The following is a 25,711-nucleotide window of genomic DNA, read 5'->3' as shown; positions in this document are numbered from 1 at the left end:
TATCATTAGTAAAAGACTGTATGCTGACACTGTGTCTTAGGGTTCATCTGAGCACTATATTTTTGTTTGTTCACTTGTTTATATTATTCTTTTTAAAGAGAGAATGAAGCTATTTTCTGGGACCTAGAAAGATGGTATGACATAGATGATTAGCTTGATATTTGCATGAAAAAATAGCAGAAATGAAAGTGAAGATTTTATATTTTAGGGGTTTTAAAGAGTATATCGTCTCTCAGATCCATAAAATGAGTAAAATAATACACTGTCTGTGATCATGGAGGGTATAGTAGAAACTAGTGTCCACAGTCAATGGAAGGTAATCTGAGCTGTAGGTTTCAGAGATTTGAATGTATGTTCTCTTGTTCTGTAAACTTTAATGAGTTTGTGATGAGCAAATGAACAAATCATGGCCGCACATAGCAAAAGCACAATGCATTTGGAAGTTTTGAAATAGGAAAGGTGAAGAAAGTCAGATTATTATTTTATCTTTTACTGGAAGGTGTTCACTTAGCAGCAGGATAAACACATTGTAAACAACAACTATGTTTCAACTTTAAGATATACCTGTCAAATGTGCTGTTTACATAGAGTACATGCATAAATTAACAGTTAATAGAAACAAAATAAATAATCATTATTATCATATTATTTTGTAATATGAATCATTTTAGTCTCATTATAATTTATTTTTTTGCACGTTATATTGCCATTAAATAGGAAAATAACAGGTGATGAACCACTAAATAACAATTTTATAATTGTATTCATACAGAGAATGTGAAAGATCATGATTAAATAAGGGAGGGGGAAATGACAGTCTCCTATATAGAGATTGTATTTTAATTTCGTTTCTCTATATTTTTAATTCTTCTCTAAAAGGAAAATAAGCAGCTTGAGTAATATAGTAGCATGGTGATTTTAATTTTCTTGAGCTGATAGAACAGGGTGTTCTTTTGTAGATAAAAAAGTGGACATAACGGTAATGCAAAAAAAAAAAATTTATAATCGGTGACAGACACAAGTTTACTGAATATATAATTCTGTCTCTCATTTAGCTTGCAAAACTTTTAAGAGTTGGATATTTCTGCTCTTTTATACATGCCAGTATGTACTAAACACATGCTTTCTATCCATGATCAAATCACAAGCTAGGTTGCTCAGGATGGTGCAAGTGGATATTCTTCTTTCATTCCAAATAATAGACAAGGGAAACAAAATCCACTAGGTATGTGCATCAGTATATCAGTCAATGTGTATGTCTCTGTTGATTGAGAAACTCCTTTTTGTGTTTTTTCTATACATACTTCTCAGTTTTAAAAGCTAGGCATTTAGAGAATCATTAAATTTGTCAAGTAGAGATGAAGTTAACCAGTGGTCATAGGAGCACAAAACACCTTCTTAAATAATGTATTTAAACATAAGGAATCCTAGTGATTTTTATTAGTGCAGGCAAATATTTTTTATTTAATTAAAATATAATTAGAGTATTTATCAGTAGTGTATGAATGGACTATGGAAGCCCATTCCACATACAGGGATAATGTCAGACTAAACACACAGGAGAGGGTCCTATGCCATGCTCGAAATGATGTGACAGTTTTTGAAGATCTCCCATTGAAGTCCTTACCCTCCCTGGGGAGCAGAAAGCAAGTGGGATGAGGGTTGGGTAGGGAAAAACAAGGGAAGAGGTGAGGGACATGGAACTGGAATTGACAAGTAAAATAACTAGTTTCAAATTTAAATGAAAAAGAAGAAATCAATTAAAGCTGGAAAAATAAGTATAATTTTAATATATTAGAATTTTAAATTATAAATGGCTGTTTATATGCAAGACATATATATGTATATATAATTACATTTATACCTTCCTTTCCATCCCTCAAACACCTCTCATATACTCCCCTGATCACTTTTAAATTCATGGCCTCTTATTCTTTAAATATTCTCCTTAAATATGTGTATGTAAATATATATGTAAATGCAACTTGTTGGTTTCATATAGTGTTTTTTAGTGATTTTGGGGGGGGTGTCCATGAGGGATTGAAAAATAAAATTCAATTATATTATTTCTGCTTAAATACATTACTTTTTAAGTATATTTATTAAAAGTACAGAATTGTCTAATTTATCCAATATTTTTGAAGAAATACTATAGTGTAAGAAATACTAAGAAATATTTGTCAATGAAATCTAGAAAATTTATAGCAATAAATGTTTAGCATATACACAGGAGCAGATTTTATCTTGCATATTAAAATAAGATAGCACTGTTAGGGTTAAGGTAAGTAAGGTAAGTATCTCTGCAGATAAATAATAGATGATGATGTTAATAATGATGGTATTGGATATAAAATGATAAATAAATAGAAAACAGGGATTGATTAATAGAAGGAAAGTAAACTTTCAGAAAATACTTAGCAAACAATCACAAGAATGAGAATATAGGCCTGAACTATAAAAGAAATGCAAATACACATTGTGGGTGCTAAAAATCAATAAGCATAAAAATTTATAATATCCAAGATTATAGATAGATGGTAATATATAGAAACATGTATTTAAGAATTTTCTTATACATATAAATCTAAATTTCCTTATATGTGAATACTAATTAAAATTTTAATAAGTACTCTACATATTTACATCTTGATGAATAATAAATCATAAGTGAATATTTAAAAAATGTCATCCCTTATTTAGTGCTGCTTGAAGGATGGATTCCCAGAAGAGGCACAGATAGTTCCCACAGTAACAACCCACAGTGTTCTGAAAACACTTTGGGCCACAGAGGATGTCAATCATTTTTTGTTTTACTGTCTGTCCTTCCCCTAACACAGGCTAAAGACAGCATTATAAATATAAACTTTAACAATAGTAATAACTAACACGAAGAAACTCTGCAATGACATTGAAGATGCCTGGGAGGGACTTTCTGGTCCATTAAACTAATTATATTGCTTTCTGTAAATCATCTGAATAATTGTAGCAAATTGTCAGTCCTAATGCAACTAGCATTAAAAAAGAGCACCATTTGGTAGGAAAGACAAATCAAAGCACTGAAACAATAACAAGCTATTAATATGTTCCTCTCTGTTTTTGTAGCCCTGGTTCAAGTCGCAATCCTGGTGGGGGTGGGGAGAAAACTTTCTTTCAAAGATATGCATGCACTTATACTGTAATATCGCTTTAATACCAAAAGCCTGAGATTTTTGAGAAATTTCTACACATTCTGTGTGTCTCAAATTTGGTGAATCAGCCCTTTTATAGATGATTTTTCCTTAATAGGCCCACCTATTTTATCATATTGTCTCCATACATCTTTCCTTGATTGTTTCTTCATATAGTTTTATAGTTTTTCCAAACTTCTTCAAACAGTGAAGGTAAAATATACCAAAATACTGAACAAAATTATTGGACTGAAATTCATGAGTAGATGAGTTATTTGAGGTGATCATGTATCACATCAGATTTATAATTCAGATGGTTTGTACTTTCCATCTAATATTTAATGCAATTATTTACTAATTGAGGTAGATATGTTAAAGTTGAAATGAGAGTTTCTAAAAAAAACCCTTAATCACATATTGGGTACTATGGCTTCTAAATTATAGTAAATATACTAGAAGGGTTCTCTGACAGTTTGCCTTTGGGGAGCAGAGGATTTTATGATTTAGTTTTTAATGACCATTATGATTTCTGAGGGGAGTAACCATTTTTTAATCAGGCTAAGCTGCCATTTAATAAAAGCTAACTTTGCTAGGGGAGGTCAGTAGCAGTCTACTTAATGGCTTCCTTGGTAGTTTTTTTTTTTCACATTTTCTATTAAGCTTATCCACATTTATCGTCATTTTAAATATTTTAACTAACCCTGCTGAACAAGGGAATAGAGACTATAGTGCATAATGACGATTTTAGCACTAGATACTTTCTTGATTCTTCAGTCCCAATGTGAATCTGAGGATATCTTATTAACTTTGTCAGCCAATCAAAAGATTAAATGATTTTAAAGTGAAGATTTTGAAAGTTTTATGTTGAACTTAACAAAATTATTTTAGGAATACTATTATTTTGATAGGATATATAGTCATGACAATAACATCACTTACATCATCCCTTCGTCTTTCTGAACTACTTATATCCCAGTAGTATGAAATTTACCTTAGCTCACATGGTTGTAACTTCCTAGAAATGGTGTATTTTCTCTCTTCTCGTTAATTATGTTCTCACAAATGTCCTCAGTCTCAAGTATGACATTTCTTGTAGGGAGGTAAACACACAAGGTTTTCAAAAAAGATGAGCTATGATTAGTTTATGACTGACTCTTTGGTAGTTTGGTTTTGGAAAGTTGCCACAGAAAGTTTGTCAAACACTCCATATGTAGAATCTTGTTGTGTCTACTGGTTTCTACATTCTAGAGGCTGTCCCTTACCAGCCATTAGCCCAATTTGCATTTAGCCTGTCTGTGGAAATTATGTATGGAAATATGACTTGCTTTGCTATTAAGTTCTGATCAGAAAGGTAGTGTGTGATTTATAAGCGAAGGAAAGCCTTAAGATTCTCATTGTGTTGGTATCATGGGTACATTTATCATGAGCACATCAGGAGATTGAAAGACCTCTCCAGGAATTATGCTGAATTTGAAGATGTATGTCTCTCACGGACATGTAGAGACATGAAGTTTTACTGATGCATGCCACTGCAACTTGAAGTTGCCTGTTATGACTTATATTCTAACATAATTGAAGTACACCTAAATTGTTTCGAATCATAAGGCTGGTTCTATGACTTTTTCTTCTTTTAAGATACATGTATGTATTTGTTAATTATAACATTTGTATAAAGGCTTGTCAATAGACCTCAGGTAAAAAGTATGTGCTGCATGAGGATGAAGAGAATAATTCAAATTCCCCAAGTAGAATTGGTGTGGCAGCCTCCTGTAATCCTAGGTCAAAGGAGTAAAAGGCAACATTCTCAGGACAATACTTGGCTATACTAGTCATCAATGACAAGCTCTGGATTCCTTCCAGCACCCTTCCTCAATTAATAGAGTGTAAAGGGATTGAAAAAGGCAGACAAGGTCAACTTTAGGCTTCTGTATGGACCCACATACATGTGTAATATATATATATATATATATATATATATATATATATATATATATACATATATATATTATATATAATTTAAGCATGCATACATTCATGCACAGCCCACACATATGTGTGTTAATATATATATAATGCATTAAACTGTGTACATTGATCATATCAACTAATATAATCCAAATTCTTATTTTAACTTTAAATACTACATTTGTCTTTGAAATAGTATTCATAATTAAGAAGAGCTGTCATTGCTCACAATGTTAAATTTTCATCAAAGTGATGCTTTTGTGTTATATTAAATGGCACTATGGATGAAGGAGGGGAATGGTAGGTACTTCATCTAATTTCACTTACTATTGAGAGTATTATAAAGCTGCAGGCTTTATACCTCTTTCCTTTGTCCTGTCTTACCACCTACAAAACAGAAACACCAGAGTTTTCATAGAAATGCCTCCAATGTGTACCATATTTTAGTTACTGTTTTTAAATAATCTACTGATTTCTCCTCTGCATATCTCTTCAAATTTTAAATAACAGATGCTCAGAACACAGTTCTTTTGTTTCTTGAATTTATAGTTCTGCTTTGTAGTATAGGTTCTGTGAGAAATAATGTAGTTTCATACTACTTCCTCTATGGACAGCAATAGACCCTGTAGGAGAAAAAAAATGAACGTGTTATCCAAATATTAGATTTAATATGTACTATTGCACTTAGCTCCTCCAGGATAAATAAAAATCCATGCCACTGATGTCGATGCCCTGATTCTTACTTTACCTGCTGTGCTTGAAAAATATACACTAGTAGGGGGCACAAACAGTAGTAATGGTGCCAAGATATGATTTCAATATTTACCTTCTGTGGGCAGGTTTGGGAATATTCTTCTGCTCTTAATGAGAATTAAAAATAAGGTGGCTTCACTCTACTGATACAAATGTTAAAATTACTTTGAATGTTCTGCCATATGGTGTCTAAATAATGGTAGAAATAGATAGCTGATCACCAGATAAATTCTCATTAGAATTTCACCATTTATATCAGAGAACAAACCAGATTTCTTCAGAGCAGTTTGCTCTAAGTACAATTTTCTTGGTTTCTATAGAAGGTTTTAGAATTTTAAGAGTTATTTCTGTTACACTACAAACAGAATACAATGCCTATAATCCTTTCCAAAGCATATGCCTTCAAGCATTTAAAACTTTTTCAATATCCTCTTGATTCAGAACACAAAATAACTGCTAAGAATCACAGAAATAGCATAATTTTATAAACAATTGCCCATATACATCACAACAACATTCTCATATGCCAAAGATTGACTTCAAGTCTCTGTCTGGCAATGACTCCCATTGCAGCAGGCAGAGGAACATCTAGTCTATTCAATTCCTTAACACATAACCTTACAGTTACTTACAGATGAACACTGATCGGAGGACTTTAGGAGTAAGTTTTATTTGAAGAAAATAAACTAAGAAAAATTAAGTGAATTTTAGACATATATGGTTCTGAATTACCATGTAAACTTTAAAATGTAAAATATGTTATTCCCATTATTTAATTTATTATTGCTAGATTATTCAGAGTGGTGTTTATACGCAACATAAGGATCACATTACATTTGTCTATTATTTTACGATTTTTACACAAGTAAATTATTTTTCTTATGTACATGTACAAACACAATTGTTTACTAACTTTAATTGAACTGACTTTTAACATAAATAGAACAAAAAAAATCATCCAGTGTTTATACTGAGAATATATAATCATTTTACTGACTGGTTAAGAAAAAGCAAATTGACTCTTAGATATGAATTCTATAGTTTCTGTTGAGAGACAAGTTTAAGACCACAACATATTGTCATATTTACTGTCATATTAAATGAGTTGGATTGTGGATGGGTTAGTTCACTTATTTCATTAAGTAAAATATCAGCATAGTGGAAAAGTAAATTCTTTGGTTTTGGTCTTCTTTTCTGGATCAAACTTTGCTCTATCCTTTATAAGCTACATATTCCTACTAACTCTAAATTTTCTCTTCTGTCAAATAGTGAATGTTGTGAAAGCTATTTTGGGTGATTTAATTTTGGATTACATGGAAATTATAATATACCCTAACATGGAACTATCTCTGGGCCTGTAGTCATTATCAGTCATAAGCCTTGTTATGCATACAGGGTTAAATCAATTATTGCAAAACAACTTTTTTTCCAAATTGTATTGTACTCAAATATGTCTGAAACAAAATAGTTGGTTTCAGACTCTCACAGTTTGAGTTAACACCTGATATGGAGTAATATTAAACCAGATTTCCATGTTGCCTCTCATTGGCTATCCTGTTTGCAGAGACTCCCACAAGTGGTGTCTATGGAGCCATTTTTTTTTTTTCAAACCACCACAGTTTTCAGCTTGAATACAGACTTGCCATCTAACAGGAATTGTACAAATTTTAGACATGTGAAACATTTTGGAGGTGTGGGGTATCACATTCCTTATCCTCCTAACTAGAAGTACTAAGCATACAAACCTGTCTTCTGGCACAAGACACTAAAGTTACATCTTATGGTAACCAGGTTCATACTCTAAGCTAGGCTTTCAGCTAAGTAAGCATTTTTTTTTCACAGAATTCATGAATCAAATTATAAAGTATCGTGGGGTGGGGATTGGGTGTGCTCTGAGAACACATCCAGCAGCACTGTTGATGGGCAAGAGACAAGAGGGAGTTTGGTTCATCACAACTCAGTAGCCAGTGTTGGTTCAAATGTTGAAAGTCTGGTACCAGTCAAATTATCTCAGGAATATTTTAAAACATTATAATTGAGGAAAAAGATAATTAATTCCACATACACACCAGGGTTTAAGACATGAATACATCATGATTCTTGCATAGTTCTAGTAACATCCTCCATAAATAGAGATAAACCAAGAGATCTTGATTCAAGGTACACAATCTCATGATAAGGATAGCACTGTAGATTGACTGAGACAGAGAAGGTTAAAATAATGGTGAGGGGGGACCAGTAACCTGGCCATACACAAAGTGCAAAGTTCATCAGGATATTAACCACATCAGTGCTCAGCTTTCTTTGTAGAAAATATGCTATACATCTCTACCTTTGAAGAGACAATCCTGGGTATTTTTCAGTGTGCAGTAATTTGTGGATGATTCTAGTAAAATTAGTCTTAATATGTTGGTACTCGTGAAATTGTTTAGCAGTTATTAATGCTTGCTATTCTTCCAGAAAACTTGAATTGATTCCCATTACTCACATCAGGCTGACAATAGTATGTAACTCAAGTTCTAGGTTATATGAACTTTTGGCTTCTGATGCATCTACACACATATAAATATCCTAAAATAAAGAATCATATATACACATAAAATAAAAATAACTGAAGAAATAATCTCAGAAATACTATGAGGGTTGTTACTGAGCAAATGCAGTGCTTGATAGGATATGTGGATATGGATAGGATAGGATATATGAATAGTCACAAGGTTAGTATCTAATGAACAAAAAAAAATCTTACTAGAATATTTACATTAAAACTTAGTAAGTACATTATTGACCACTCAATTGTAGTTTGAGAACTTAAAAATTAGGTTGAATTATCTTTTACATAAACCAAAGACTTTTTTAAAAATATGGCTAGAATATAAGCATATGGTCACATTTACAATCTAATCAAAAGGCGCCATCTGCCTAAAAGCTAAAAGCAAATGGATATAAATTAATAGTTCAATGTTTATTTTTTGCATATTTAAAATAATACACAAAATTTGGGGTGAATGTCTTTTTTAATTTTATGCATTTGGGATTATAATATAATTACATTTTCCCTTCCATTCTTCCTTCCAAACCCTCTCTTATTATTACCTTTTAAATTCATTCCCACTTTTCATTTATTTTTTATTACATGCATATTGAATTTTATAACTACATAGTATAAGTTTTCTTACATTATATATTGTGAGAAAATAAAATCACTTTAATGCTGGAAACACTTTTAAATTCTAAATGTCCAAACAATAACAACACAAAATAAAAAAATACAAACAATAACCAAAAATATTTCTCTTGCCACATTTTGCTTTTTATTTTCCACAAAGGTTAAGTTTACCATTTCTTTTTAATATCACCTCGTTGTATTTATATTGCTTTATTTTTTTATTCCAATGAGGGAATGGAATACTATTTACGAGATTGCTCTCTCATCTTCTTGCTAACTGGTTATTTATTAGTGATAGGGGTGCATACCTGAATTACTGTGTATAAAAAGTCTTTAACTTTTATTCTTGTTGTAAAGAACAGTGATTTAAATTATCTAGGCTTTTGTTTGTTTGCTTTAATAAACTTTAGACACATATACTACTTTGGAAATCTCTGTAACTAGAATAGTATGTGAGAGATGCAAGCATACAAGTTATACATGGTATTATATCTGTGACTATATGGAAAGCTATATTCTTAGTCACTTTAGTTACTTTATTGGTTATTAACACAAGATTATAAAACATGGCACCAAAGTTCTTGAAAAGAACATAGATAATAACTATTTAATATGTACCCAAAATTACATATAAGATATATAAGTATGATATAATATGTGTGTGTTTGTGTGTATGTGTATACACATATATGTACTATATACAAACTATACCACTAGGGTTATAATATTATACATAAAGTTTATAGAACATCTAGCTAAAATCCAGTACCAGGCAAAAGAAACCTCCTTTTGAGTTGCTGGCCAGGGGACTTCAAAAGACTCCCCAAAACAGTGAAGGTGGTGTCTATTGATGTTTTCCTTCCAGAATTTGAAAGTAAGCCTCTATTGCTGAATACAGTATGGACATTTTGACATAGGATTTGAAGAAATTAAGCTGTAACTGAACCCAATTTTTCTGCTTTATTACCAAATGAAATTTAATTGATTGCATAAGAGAATCTTTCATAACTCACTTATCAATTCATGAATATTTGATTTATCCTGTGTGCATTACCCATAGAGATGACACCTGTGTTTTATTCGTTCTCAGTATTCATATTGACTGAATAAAAAACAAAAACCTCCTATAAAACTTGGGGCTATAAGACGCTTCCTCCTCTGGCAATTTAATGAATAAACATATATTTTGGAGCCACATTTTCAAGCATTATACTCTCTTCAGTGAAGGAAACATGTTAAATCACAAACAGATAAAAGATAAAATTGGAATCTAATGAGGACTGTGTTGCCATACTTATTGTACCTTGCTCTTAATGGTTTATTGTTTTTCCCTTTCCTAGATTTGCCTAGACAAAATACACTATTAATCCTTAAACTAAGTGGAGATTAATCATAGGTAGGTTTTTCCTAATACACAACAGACCCTGTATCTCAATGAAACAAGTTATTAAGTGAATTTTTTTTCTGTTTCTATAAATTAGCCACCTTGGAACAATTTCAGGGAGATATCCTAAAGATAGCCTAGAAAAATTGACACTAGACAACTCAGAATTTTACTTTGTTTCCTAAATACATAAATGCATATATTCACTCACATGAATATATACAAAACAGTGCTTTGTTCAGCTTATTAACTTGGTTGGTGAAATAACAAGCTGCCAGTATAAAATTAAAACAAGAAAGAAATTATTCAAATTAGGGCACATGGTTGTATGAGTGAATTCTGTGGCATTTGTTGCTCTTGTTTTGATAAAGTGCTCTCTCATAAAGTCAAACTGGAATTCTAAGAGATTTATCTGTAGAGATTAAGGCAGACCATAATAAGTGTCTAGTATCTGCTTACACAGTTAATTTGCTGTTCTGCCTACTGTGCTCATTTGAACAAGACAAGTGAGAGGAGGGAAGATAATTGTAAGGCATAGAGACATGGGTAATAGGAAATATGAGTTTATGGAGATTCGGTGAATGCTATGAGAAATAGTTTGATTTATCTTGCATTTCCTTTTATTCAAAATTGATGTTTTTCCTCATATAACATATCCTGATTACGCTTTCTCCACCCTCTACTGCTCCCAAATTTTCCCTACCTGCCTTCCCACCCACCTCTTTTTTCTCTCAAGAGATAATGATAAAATAAAGTTAGATAAGATAAGACAACATAAGATAAGATAAAGCAAAAACTAACACTTGGAACAGAACAAAACAAAAGGAAAAGAACCCAAGAGAAAGGCTAGGAAACAGAGACCCACAGATGTATACCCTTAGGAATCTCACAAAACCACTACACTGGAAGTCATAATATATACATTAAGAACCTATAGGATAAAAAGAGAAAAATACATGGGAATAAAAACTAAAAATAATGAAAAATATTTTTAAAAATTCCTGATATAGCATTATGAGAAAAGGAACCTCTTAAAGATGTCATTAAATTCTTGTTCTGCTGGCATCCATTGCTGGTTTACTAATATATATATATATTTCCTTATTTTCATAGTGATCCCAGTTCCCTATCCTTCCTTCCCTCCAATACACTTGAACCCCCCTCACATCCCATCCACCCACTCCACTGGGAGGGTGATGCCCTCCAGAAGGAATCATCAAAATCTGTCAAGTCATTTGTAGCAGAGTCTAGGCCCTCCCTCCTTATCTAGGTTAAGCGAGTAACCTTCCACGGGTAATGTACTCCCAAAGTCCTTTCATGCACCAGGGATACATCCTGGTTCCACTGTTAGAGGTCCTTTAGAATGACCAGCCTTCTTACTGATAGCCATGCTCAGAGGGTCTGAGTCGGTCCAATGCTAGTTTCCCAACTATTAGTCTGGTGGTCCATGAACTCCCCCTTGTTCAGGTCAGCTGCTCTGTGGGTTTCTGTAGCCTGGTCTTCAGCCCCTTTCTTATCACTCCTCCTTCTCTGCAACTGGATTCCAAGAGTTTGACGCAATGTTTAGCTGTGAATGCCTGGTTCTGTTTGCATCAGCTCCTAGATGAGGGCTCTCTGATCCCATATAAGTTAGTTATCAATTTCACCATCAGGGAATGGTATATAATGTAGTATTTCCACTGCTGCTCATATTGTTAGTTGGGGTCATCCTTGTAGGTCCATGGACATTTCTCTATAGTCAGTTTTCTCCGCAAACCTATAATGGCTCCCTCTATTATGGTCTCTCTCTCTCTCTCTCTCTCTCTCTCTCTCTCTCTCTCTCTCTCTCTCTCTTCATCCCCTGACTCAATGTTCCTGATCCCATATCTTCTTCTCTCCTCCCCTTGTCTTTCTCCCAACTCCCTCTCCACTCACTGCCCCCTCCCACACACATTCCCAATATGCTCAGATCTTGTCCCTTTCCCCTTCTGTGAGTGACTTTGTATGGATCTCTTAGGTTCCTCCTTGTATCCTAGTTTCTCTTGCTGTATGAAATATAGGCTGGGCATGTGGCTTACTCTTTAGAGTAGTTTGTTTCTACAGTGGTTAATTGGAGATAGATAGCTTCTGGACTAAAGAAAGGGGCATGCACTCACTTCTCCTTTCAGCTCTAGGATGCCATCTCTTGCATAAGTTAGCCTAAGTCCTGTTGATGCTGCCTCACTCAAAGTGTACTCATATGTGAATTTATCTAGTTGCTGCAGAGGGTCTTTTCTCCTTAGGGCCCTCCTTCCCTTTGGCTTTTCTCACACACACACACACACACACACACACAAACACACACACATGCACACACACACACACACACACACACACACACCACCGTTTTTCTGAGTCTGGGTTACCTAACTTGTGATTTTTTATTGTAATGATGAAGCACCAAGATCAAAACATCTTGGGTATAGCTAGGTTTATTGAGCTTACACTTGCAAATAATTTCTCATCCCCAAAGGAATTAAGGGCAGGGACTTGAAAAGTCAGGAACCTGGTGATAGGAGCTGATGTAGGCTATGGAAGGGTGATGCTTACTTGCTTGCTTAGCCTGCTTTCAATAAAACCCAGGACCACCAGCTCAAGGATGTCATCACTCACAATGGACTGGGCTCTCTCTCTGTCAGTCACTACTAAAGAGAACACTCTAGAGCCAATCTTAAGGAGGAATTTTCTCAGGTGAGATTCCCTCCTTTCAGATAACTCTAGTTTGTGTTATGTGTACATAAAACATGACAAAACAATAAAGATGAGTTTTTTCAGTTCCATATTTCTATCTGCAAATTTCATTTTTAATGACTGCATTAATGCAGCACTGTTTTTATTTATTTATTTATTTATTATTTTCTTGGTGTTTTAAGACAGGGTTTCCCTGTGTAGCTTTAGAGCTTGTCCTGGAACTAGATCTTGTGACCAGGCTGGGTACAAACTCAATCCACTCATTTGATAAGGGATATATAGGTTATATCCAATTTCTGGCTTTAATTAATAGAGTGTAATAACATGGCTGACCCAGTTTCTCTGTTGTAGAATGAAATATCTTTGTGGGAAATACACAGGAATAGTATAGCATGATCTTGAGGTAGATCAATTCCCTCCTTCCACGAGGATTTCCACAGTGACTTTACAAGTTTGAACACCCAAGAGCAATTGGTGAATTTTCTTCTTACTCCACATCCTTGCCAGAATGAGCTATTACTTGTTTTGTTACTCTTAGCCTTTCTGAGATATATAAGATGATATATCAAAGAAGTTTTTATTTTTATTTTCTTGATGGCTAGGAATGTTGACATTTTGTTTCTCAGCCATTTCAGTTTAGTCTGTTCAGAATTATCTGTTTAGATCTGTCCCCATTTTAAGGAATTTATTTATTTATTTGGGGGGTTTTGAGATGTGTTTCTCTATGTAGTGCTGGCTATCCTGGAACTCACTCTGTGGACCAGGTTGACCTCTAACTTAGAGAATCACATGCTTCTGTGTTCCAAGTGTTAGGATTGAAGGTGTGAGCCACCACAGTCCAGCATCTGTCCCCATTTTAAAATTTGGTTATTAATGTTCTTGCTATTTAGTGTTTTTTATTTCTTTACACATTTTTGATATTAGTCCTCTATTAGATATGGAGTTAGCCATTTTTTTCTGACTTTGTGGGCTGTCCATTGTCTGAATGATAATATATTTTGTTTTGCAAAAGCTTTTCAGTTTCATGAGGCCCAATTTATTAATTGTTAACCTTAGATATGGGAAGAATTATGTTGGAATTTGATGGGTGTGGCATTAAATCTCTTCATTGCTTTTAGTAGGACCAAGATTGTTCTAACATATGTAGGAAATCTCTGAGAGCAAAGTCAGCTACACCTAAACCAGGAGGTGACCAGGAGAATAAGTAAGAATATATTATCTTCCAGGGCATGTACATAAAATGAATCAAGACTCTAGGTAAAGTTCAGAGAGGAACCTGCCTGAGGGTAAATATTTTTATGATGTTTACTAGAGTCACTAAGTTATTATGCTAGACTGGAGAAACAGTAACAGCTAAGGAATAAGTGAAGTACTGCTTTCACAGAGGAAGGAGTTATTGATCAGCACCTACTCTGTTTGCATGACTCTAACCTTCTGTGGAATGTTCACTCATTCACATATACCTACACACGGATATACACATATGAATAATTAAAAATAAAGTAAGATCCCTTTACATTTCTCACATCTGAGCATTCCTTTAGCAAGAGGAAGGATGGATTATGTCCTAAAAATAACACAAAACAAAGTCAGAGAGCCACTCTGCATCCTTGTGACCCAGTCAAGCATGTTCACATGGGAAGAAGGGCAATATGAAACAAACTGAACAGAGTGACTGAGCATTTATTCTATATTGAATTGTTCTACTTCAGAATGACCAGAGCTTCAAGGAAAAACATTTTTCAGGTTCCCATTGTTCAGTGAATAACTTAAGGTTGTAGCACTTTGCCATTATTATTCCCAGTATGTGAAGGGAGATAGTATATCATGATGTATATTTATTTGTTTACTGCTGGGGATGAAACAGAGAGACTTAAAAAATGAGAATTCAGAGTATGAAAAATAAGGCAGTCACACATTCTTTGCCAAGAAGAATACAAAAGGAACAAATATGGGGAATGCATACTAGCAAACATGTTATGTTCTTGAGAACGCCACATTGGTTTTTCCTATATGAGATTGGAAATTACCCTGATTTATGAATAATAGTTTTCTAACTTTTGTCCATTGTCTCAAAAATCTTGGGAAAAAAGTCACTTTTGTGATTGTGATTGAATCATAATTTGTCCTCTGTTATACGTGTTGTTAGGAAAGTCAGTGAGGAGGGGTGATTGCTATGAGCTATTCTCGGTAATAGACCCTTAGTGATTAAGGCTGCACTCTTCATTATTTGCCTAGGATGTAGATTCTTTTTATAAGATATGGATGGCTTTGTCATTAGAATGCTTCATTTAAACTGATGTGAGACACAAGGCAGTGTCTATCACTCCATAATACAATTTTCTCAGAAATGACTCAGCTTAGGTAGCATAAATAAGAATCATTGGGCAGGCTTCAAAAAGAAATGCCAAGGCTGGCATCATTGGTGGTCATGCTCCATGATACTCAAATGCTCTTGAGAGATCAGAAAGTGTTTCATGTTTAAAATCTAAATCTGATTATTATTGAAAGATAACAAAGCTAAATGGAACACATCCTCTACAATTATGAGATACACATGTATTCAGTCCTTATTGTTTCTCTTTAGCCAAAAGTGGTAAGGCAAAGGTGACATAAAAAGGAAGGAAAGAAAAGCCAAGAGACAAGGAACAGTGTCTTGTAGGAATCTCTCTAGACCGTTGAGGTAGTTTCACTGTTCTCCAAGCTCATGCTTCTCCAGAAATTTACTTAGGGAAAGGGACAGGTAGAGCATACTGACAAATTCACTATATATATATATATATATATATATCCTTTAATATGCCATGTCTTTACCTATTATTTTAAAGCTATGTTTGAAAAATTCTGTGATGAAATTTGAAGATGCTTTTGTGATTTGATTTAGCCTTTGATTTTACACAGTTCATTCTGTGGTCAAAGCATTTTATATGCTCTTCTATTTCATCAAATAATACTGACTCCATTTTAATTAATACAGCTTGTTCTTATGAAAGCAAACATAATGATAGTTGTTTCTTAATACATCCCATAAGGGGATTTTATAAGATGTATTTGATTTCTAGAGGTTTGCTTATTATAAAATGGTCAATATTTAAATATCATAGTGCAAATCTTTCTGTATGCATATGGCCTTGTCCTTAGCATAAATTTCATAGTTATTCAAGATAATAGATCTGTGACTTTAATATGCTTTGTTACTTCTCAAATTTTCCCACTTAAAAAATTACTGATAATAATCTTAGCAGCATGAGAAGAAGCCCACAGGTACTTTCTTTTACATTTTTCCTATAATTAATGAATCATTTTATTCTCCTGAATGATATAAAGGGAACTGTGTTGAGGATTAAAGGCAGTTATAATATCTGTATGAGATTAAAGAATGAAAAACAATCTATTAGTCATTTACTATGAATCCTTTAAACAAGGTAGTAAATTCACTGACATTATGAGAAAGAACAGAAAAACTTATGGCTCTTACTACCAGTGATAGTTTTAGTCTTGTTGTGACTGATTATCTTAAAATTATGAATAAGTCACATGTGGAATTTTGTGAAGATACCCAACTATCCATAAATCATCATTTTCTTCTGCTTTGCCACATAATCTGACCACAGCAGCTTTGATTTAGGTGACTAACATTTGAATCTCTTTTTGGAGAAGGAGGTCTTTTTTCTATTATCCATCAAATGTAACTTACAAATTACTTTCATATAAATAGTTCATAATAAACATTAAGATTATAAGTAATTCAAATATTATTATGAGTTGGCACAAGTAATAAAGTCATACTAATTGTGTTTTATGGTGATAATGTGGGAAATCTAACTATAATCAGTTCAGTTGATTTTCAAAGATTTCATTTGCCTGGACAGCTTACACAATATTGGAAATAAAAGCTATTGTTTTTAAGGAAATATTTTAACTGCTTATGATCTATAAAATTAATTAAAATTACTTCTAACAAATTATGCCTTACAATTAATTTACCTTGAGAATTATATATGGCTTCTCAGAAACACATGTTCTACTCATAGAGAGAGTTGAATTACAGATGAAGAGAATTTTTGTCTACTAGCACAAAGCAGAAGTGTCCCCATGAAAAATATCATGTGATTCTTATGAGTGCCCTGGAAGCTAATGAAGACTGTGGGCAGAAGGATTCAGGGTAATTGCAGCAAGAGACAGAATGTGATAGGCAGAGACTACAAATGCAAAGGAAATCAGGTTTTCTGCTGATTAGAGAGAAAGATTCTTCTCTCTGCCTTTTTAGTCATATATTTGGGTGTTTTTAAAATGAAAGAAAAAAGAAAGGTAAATAATGTTGAATTCCTATTGCTCATGTATAATCATTTTATGTTTTGATTAATGGCTATAATTTTGCTGAGTTTCTGAGAGCTAATTTTTGATTATATCAGAAAATAATACATCTTCATTTGTAAGACATTTCCTGTAGAAAAATATTAAGTTTTCCTTGATCTGTATCTAGGCATATTTTTCTTCCCTGTACATAGATAAGCTTCTCTTAGGTACTCATGAATATTTCGGTGGCTCCCATGGGGGTCTGACATTTCAGTGTTTCCTGCTATGCCTGAGAAGGAGGCATTTCAAAAAATTAAAAGCACTGATAAGCAAACCCTTCATTAATAAAACAGATGATTAAGTTTGCAGGTCCTGTATTTAAAATTCCCCTATTTTATCTAAAATTAATTTGCAGGTACCTTGAACCCTTTTGAAGTCTGAGGAAAAAAAGAAAGATGAAGTTAAGGGCAAGATTAAAAAAAAAGAGAGAGAGAGAGAGAGACTTCATCTAGAGTACATCTCTGCTCTACAGATCATTTTTCTTTTATTTAATAATTAATACCGGCTACAGCAGCATGTTTAAATCCTCAACAGATAAGAAATAATTAAGTTAACACCACTCAAAATGATATGTAACATCTCAATCAGTGAGAATTTTTAAGTGGTAACAAGAATGAAGCTATTGGAAGTTGCACTGTAGGACTTCTAATTTTCCTTGAAAGTCAAAGGCACAATTCTATAGATGCAGGAAAGATGGCACTTCAGTGTAAGGGGTCCACCTGCTAAATTAAGCCCCAGTGCTGCTGCCGCATGGGTTTTGCTGTTCTAAACTGAACACACACACACATGGCTATGTATCTATATGTTAAAACCCTCTTTGTTTCAACAGGAGACGAATAATAATATATTTAGGTTTGCTAAAAGCTTTTAATTGTTCTAGTACCACTTTTAGTTTCAAGGATATCTATGACATTTGCACTGTCATAGTCTTTTACTAGCTCCCGTGTGCTTCCCTCCTTCCCTCCTTCTCTCCTCTCTTTCCTGCTCCTTTTGTCTGAATCTACACATCTGCTTATTCTCTTTTAATTTTCTGGACAGCTGTATCCCATTTTGTAACTCTGGGAAACCATGCATGCACTTTTAACATAAGCAAAAACACATTTTAAGATTCAGCATCAGTAAAGAGTACATCACAAATAAACAAAACCACCAAGCAAGTAAGCAAATAAACAAATCCCTGTTTTCCTGCAATTGCAAACCAGAAAATACAATCTTTACACTGTTTCTGACAGTTGCCTAAGGATTTGTGTTAATCATTTTCATCCTTAAATTGTACACCTCCTTTCTATGAAACACAAAAATTGCATGAACCCTCCAAGTCCAGTACAAATACGAAGAAAGACTAAGTGTATTCTCTTTACAGAAAGCTGCCTTCAGTCCCAGCATTCATACTGAAAACTTATCCCATGCTAGAGATACTGTAAAATCAGTGTAGAAGAAAATGATAATAATCCTTGTTTTTATCTTTCCAAGAGGAAAAGTCTAGGAATTCCAAATTCCTAGGCAGGTTGGTGAATTTCTAAATTTTGGTTATCCTCCTAAACAAAGACTTTTAATACCTCCAGTTCCCCCTTCAATTTCAAGGGGACCTAGGACAATTGCTCATATAAATCAATCTCTAGATTTGATCCCTAGAGAAATGGTTAAAATTACCAATCTAAGTAAATTTACCACATTGCAACATAATTATTATTTGTACACTTTTCTTAAGCCAAATATCCAACAGAACCTGAACACCTGGACAATTTCAAAGGGTAGGCTGGCTGTCAGGCTCTGCTATCTCCATTTGAGTGACTGAATGAAAAAGGAACTCAGCTTTTCCCAGTAGGTCACAGCCATCTGGATGGCATGCTGTCAAGTGTAGTGACAAAACCTGTTGCATAGTGGAGGGAAAGGGTAACTTAAGAGTTATTTGCCTCCTGTACCCTTTTGTTCCAGGACCCCAGTTCTAGACTCAGGATTCAGTCACATCTTCGAAATGCAAGTCATGTTGAATACAGATGCTATTGCCATTCGATTCCCGTCATTTGTTCAAGCTTTTCCCATTCCATGACAAAATCATAGAGATACTTTAGCCAGGTAGTTTTCATAGTGACGCAGGACCCATTTTGTTGCTGTCATCATGGGACTATGGAGCACATTATTGCTCTTTCTGTCTAAAGTCAGCCCAGCTATGAAAAATGCTGAGTATATCCTTTATAGTAAAGATTTTCCCTTTTCTCCACCTGATTTTCTGCCCTCACACAATGTTAGTCATAAAATTGTGCTTATCAAATACATTTTAAGATAATGTTAATTGCAGTTATTTATCTAAGCTACTTATTAACCTTTATAAAACTTATTTTATTAGTAATTTTGAGCCTTTAATAACTATACTCTTTTCCTAAGTATCTCTGAAAAGAAAATATATATATAACTGTTAAAATAGTTTATAAACTTGTTCTGAATTTTGCTTTTAAAAATGTTAACAGACACACATATGTGAAATTAGAAGTAGCAAAGACATTATCATGGTACTGTAAATAAATAATTACCTACCTAATAGGAATCTTGTTTTTGCTCATGTACAAGAATATACAAGAAAGTAAGAGAAACACACAGAGAGTGTATAACAGAGAGGAAGAGACAGAGTTTTAGCAACCAGACCCCCTGCTTGTCTACAGGTTTTGAAAGCTGCCAGTTAAAGCAGACATTCAAAGACCATTTAGAAGCAGGGCTTTTCTTTCTTGAAAAACCTCCACCTGTTTTCTCTTAGAACCCAAATGACTGAACAAGGCCACCTGCATTAAGAAAGGACACGTCAAGTTGACTGTTTAACCTCGACTACATAATCATCTAAGATAGTATTTTACTACATATATGGACACTTTGTCTCAATAATACATCACACAAAATTCTTCATTACATAAAATATTGAAATAAGGACATTGACATATTTAAAAAAGAGATTCCAGTTTTTGTAAAGAATAAGATACAGGAATAAAATTAATTTAAAAAAAATGTAGTAAGTGGACAGATATTTCAGCTGATAAAAGGCTAGGTTCACAAGCAGAAATATAGAAAAACATGTTGGTAAAGATTAAACCTTCCATTTTACAGTGCTTGAGGCACAGTAAGATGTATATACTCATCATGGAATTCAGTTTCTAAAACAGGAAAATAGGGGTTAACTTACTTTCAAAGCAACCAGTACCTTTGTCTAAATGTTATTACATCTTTGTGCACACCTTAAACTCTCAAAAATTAATGATCCACAAAAAGCTATGAATACTGTGTCTCTTTTCTGTACAAGAATCTTGGCCTTTCTATTTAAATTATAATTTAGAGTCTGTTCAAATGCCTTTTCTTGGAAATCTTTCATAAATGTTCATGAATAATATGTAGTTGCCTGTCAACTTCTACGCTACCAACATATGGCACATATTCTTAATGAAACAGGCTAAAGTTATTTAAAATTTACATAGTTGTCTAGCTTCTTCAAATGACTTCAATCTCTTTATGAATGTGCAAAGTACTTGTTCCTTGGTCCAAGTGTGTTCTTCAAATTAGGAGTGCCAATATATTTGGAAACTTGGAAAGAAATGGAGACTCTCAAGTTTGTGTCATGCCTTCTAAAAAGCTAAATACACTATATACATACATACATACAGACATATATAACCTTATAAGTAATCTAATGATGTTATAGCTTTAAAGACACTACTTTAGATGTTAGTATTAACAGAAGACTAGAGCAAGAATTCTGTATCAGTAAAAAGATCATTATCAACTTTTAGAAGAGCTTTCCCCTTCCTACAATTGTGCAACTGAAAGATCTAACCCTTCCACAGATGTATTCATACTCACATTTCCCTTTCCATTAATTTCTTAAATTCCTATTATTTTCCAGGTTACTAGTTTAATTTAGACATATGGTAATTAATAACATAATTGTAATGGAGTAGATTTCTTTTTCCCTATCACACATTACTACCCAAAAACTATTACCAATCAGATTAAGTGTTTCTGCATTGCCCTGTGTGTTTTAGCTTGTTTTCCATGGTCACTGACTAATGCCTAGTCACAGGGTATGGCTTATAAAAAGTTCATTGTCTCAAACATAAAAGTTTTTTAAAATGTTACTCCTTTCTCTCTTTGCCATGGAACTAAATTCGTCAGTTGCATTTTTAGTAGACCTTGATCATCATGCATGTAGTAATTGCTTCCTGTTGCATAATGTTACCTTTACTGTCTAATCCAGAACCTGGTTTCTGTCAGGCCCTCAATAAATATTTATTCATTTTGTAATTGAATGATTAGTGCAATTAGATTAATAGCAATAATACATTGTTCAGGAAGAGACAATTGGGAAAACAAAAGTTATCCTAACATTTTGTCCATAACTAGGATATCAAAGGAATTATCTGATACAAAAGTTTTCCTCCCTCTTTCTCTTAATTAGAAAATGGTAATAGAGAATCCATTTATTCAATGTTAGAAACCCAAATTTAAACTTGATATTTTGAAAGTAAATACACAGTGTTGTCCCTCACCATGCTATACTGTAATCATCAGGAGGAAAGAGCCGCTCAGAGGCAATGAGAATAATGAGAATAATTATATGTTGACAGAGGAGTCAGTGAAATGCTACTGTAGCCCCATGACATAGTTCAGACACTCCTATATTCAACTAAAATCAAGAATTTAAATATTCAGTCTCATGACTAAATGTTTGCCAGTCCTTATTGAAGGAGATCTTTGGCCAGGGTTAAAGTAATATCTCCTTGAATGTGATCAAAAATTTCCATTTTCAGGTTATGGAATATTGAAAGATTTGATATTTTCCTCAGTTACTTTTGGGAGGCTTAGTTTTAATATAATTTTTCTTACTGCATTAGGTATTATTTTTCCATAAATAGTTTAGCAGCAGGCTACATATTAAATCCTGAAGGATGCTGTATTCTTTGCATTTCTGAAAATAAACAAAAGCACACAGAAGAAACATTTATGAAAAATGACACACTTTCTTATATGTACAGCTGAACAAACAGAACTTTATTAAAGAAAATAAGAAATGCTTTTTAGTGCAGGAAGATAATGGCCCACATAAACATGAATAGGATTAACTATTTGAAAAGAAACTCTGGATCTTGTTACAGTTAGTTTCAACAGCACTGGGGATGTGTTTTATGAAAGATTTACTATGGGTCAGCACATATTTTTACAGTATTTTTAAAGTTATTACCATATACAGATTTTTACTGTGTGGATATTCATTTGACAACTTGCATTGGGAAATAAATGAGAAAGGGCCACAAATGTGCAGGCTGGTAAGGAATGACCGATTTCAGTAAAACATTGGAGTCAGCTCCATCAAATGTCTATCTCTAGGCACTATGAAATGGCCATCACCATTGCTCCCTTGTACTTAGAGAAATATATTAGAAAAGCTACTAAATTATCATGACCTAATTAACTAGAATTCAAACTGGAGTAGTATTTTATGTACTCTAAATTATTGTGCAGTTGGGTTTGGCTATTTTTATTGCAGAGTGATTAGTTCTTAATTGTTTGCACATGCTTACCACTCATAGTTATTAATTTTTGAAATGCATTTGAACTGGCCTTTTCCATTATAGCTCAACAATTTGTAATGTTACCATAGTGAGGAAACTGAGGAATTAAAAAAGTATTGACATAGCTGAGGGGCAGCTTGGGGGGCAGAGGCAGATGGATCTCTGTAACTTTGAGGTCATTCTGATGTACAGAGTGAGTTCCAGGATAGGCTCCAAAGCAATACAAAGAAAACCTGTCTTGGAAAAAAAATAAATGAAATAAAGAAAGGAAGAAAGCAAGAAAGAAAGAAAGAAAGGAAAGGAAAAGAAAGTATTGATACACACGTATATACTTTTCTAGGTCCAGCCTGGTATATCCAATGGCAACAATTAACCTGCCACCTATCCCTGGAAGAATGATATTCATATACTATAGTTTAATTGAAGCATGCTGCATTTTATTTTCATGTTAGTAAAATGGCAATTTACAAATATTTACTTTCTTGACTTATCAAACCAAACAACAGAGAGCTTTTCTCAGCAATTCAAGTTTGAGAATCACACACAATATTTCCTGCTGCAGATAAGGGCATAATTAATACATTTTTTCCCTATGAGATCTTAGAATGTCTTTTGCAACATGTTCATTTTGAATGATGTCTTTGCTTCTTAGGTAACAGCTATTCTTCAGTTGTCAAGGGGAAGTGTGCTATTCATACTGTTTTTATTTGTCTATACTCTTCTAAGGTTCAGGGGGATGTAGCTGTGTTATTTTGGATCACCATTCATTTTGAGCACATTACAGAATCCCCCATTTACAGTTATGTGGCCTTAAAACTGTCCAAATGTTGTTTTAATAATTTCTCAAAAAGTCCTATGAGATGAGAGATGGAGTTTGCATATTTATCTGATCAGAAAGCAGAAAGATAAATAGGAAATGATGATAAGCATTCAATTTCATGATAGAGGCAAATGAAGGTTCCATTGCCCTTCAACATGCTCTTCTGAAAAGCATTCAAGCTCCAGTCTGCCAGGAAGAGAGAGGTCTGAGATTCCCTTGTAGGTTTCCTCCCTGGGATTGAGATATTCGTTCCTAGAAAAAGTCTTATATCCATTCTAAATCTAGTATTTGGGTATTTTGGGCCTATAGAACTATATCAATATGTCTTTTCTATGAGTTTTTATAATTTGATTCTGATAACTTCTGAAACTTGTTATTCTCAAGGTCACTTTGTATTTTAATTTTGTCCTTCAAGGTGCTAAATAACCCTTCTGGTCTTATGTTATTAACTAAGTAAATGAGCATGTTTTGGGATGATTGATGAAATAGTAAAGCAGCACTCATCCCACTGCCAACCCCATTTGTCATGTTTCTGTCAGTAAGGCTCAGACATTTGGGATACTACTGTTAGAACAAGTTCCTAACATATTTGTACAGTTTCTTGGCTTTCTCAATTCTTTCTGGATGTATTAGTGAAGGCAGGATTTAAATGAGTCCATCAGACACAAGATAAATAATGAATAGGTATTTATTAGGGAAGCACTTATACAGACAAGAATAACCACTATGGTCTTCCTTCTCCAGAAGATTCAGTCTCTGCCCATTGGATGCTCTCAGGAACCAAAGAGAGAATGCTGCCAGCCCCTCCTCTACCTTATAGTGGGTCAGGGTCCACACCTGAAACCATGCCCAAGGGTGTGGCCACAAGTTCACTGGCAAGGCAAGAAACTACTACATATGAGGATACAAAACTATTTCAAAACTCATAGATGTTTTCAATTGTTTTATTTATTGGAGACATTATGAAAATACCCAAAACCTTCAGAGAATTACAATTTCAATTATAGTAATTATTGATTTTTAAATTATTAATAATTTTAACATCTGTAAAGGCAAATCATAAGTCAACATTTTTTCAATATAATTATTCTTAGTATTTGATAATTCTTTTCTTGGTCATAGACATTTATTCTTTTAAACAAAATGTGATATAAATTCTAATGTTCATTATTTTCCTGTTTGTTAAATGAATCTTTATCTAAAATAAGACATTCTTTTTCTGGACTGTACTCTTGCTTAAGTTCAAAATATAAATGCAGTAAAAGTTAAGTCTCTTTATATGTTACTCTACAAAGATATCTCATATTTACCTAAAATATTATCACATTTTATACAACATATTAATGAGATTCTAATACTGTCAGTGATGAAGTAATTCCATTTGGCAAAACAACCTTAACTTTTTTATGAACAGATATAATTTTTTGCTGTTGTAGCTGTTGTTTACTATGCTGGTTTGGTTCACTATATTCACTTTCGTTCTCCATGATTCATTTTATTCTTCTCTAAAATTTCCCAGTTTTTCTGTCATTGATAGCTGTCAATTTACTGTAGTATAAAGGGTGATTTGCTCTGTGTGTTCTTTACAAGTTTTTATTTTGGTTCTGTAGTTTGTAATTACGTAAAACCAGGCTGAGTGGTCACATATGTTCAGTAAATGTGACCTAAACTTCACCTTGTTTTATACCCGTGATATTAATTTAAGCTTCTAAGCATTCCAACGCTACCACGTTTTGTTTTCTGGATGGTTCAGAACAAAGGTTGGGTTGGAAACTATCCACTACAACCAACTTAAATTTAATTAACAGTCAATTTAAAAGAGAGGGCAGT

Source organism: Phodopus roborovskii, unplaced genomic scaffold, assembly GCF_943737965.1.
Source record: "Phodopus roborovskii unplaced genomic scaffold, PHOROB, whole genome shotgun sequence".
NCBI classification, from domain to species: Eukaryota; Metazoa; Chordata; class Mammalia; order Rodentia; family Cricetidae; genus Phodopus; species Phodopus roborovskii.
This window is presented reverse-complemented; position numbering follows the sequence as displayed.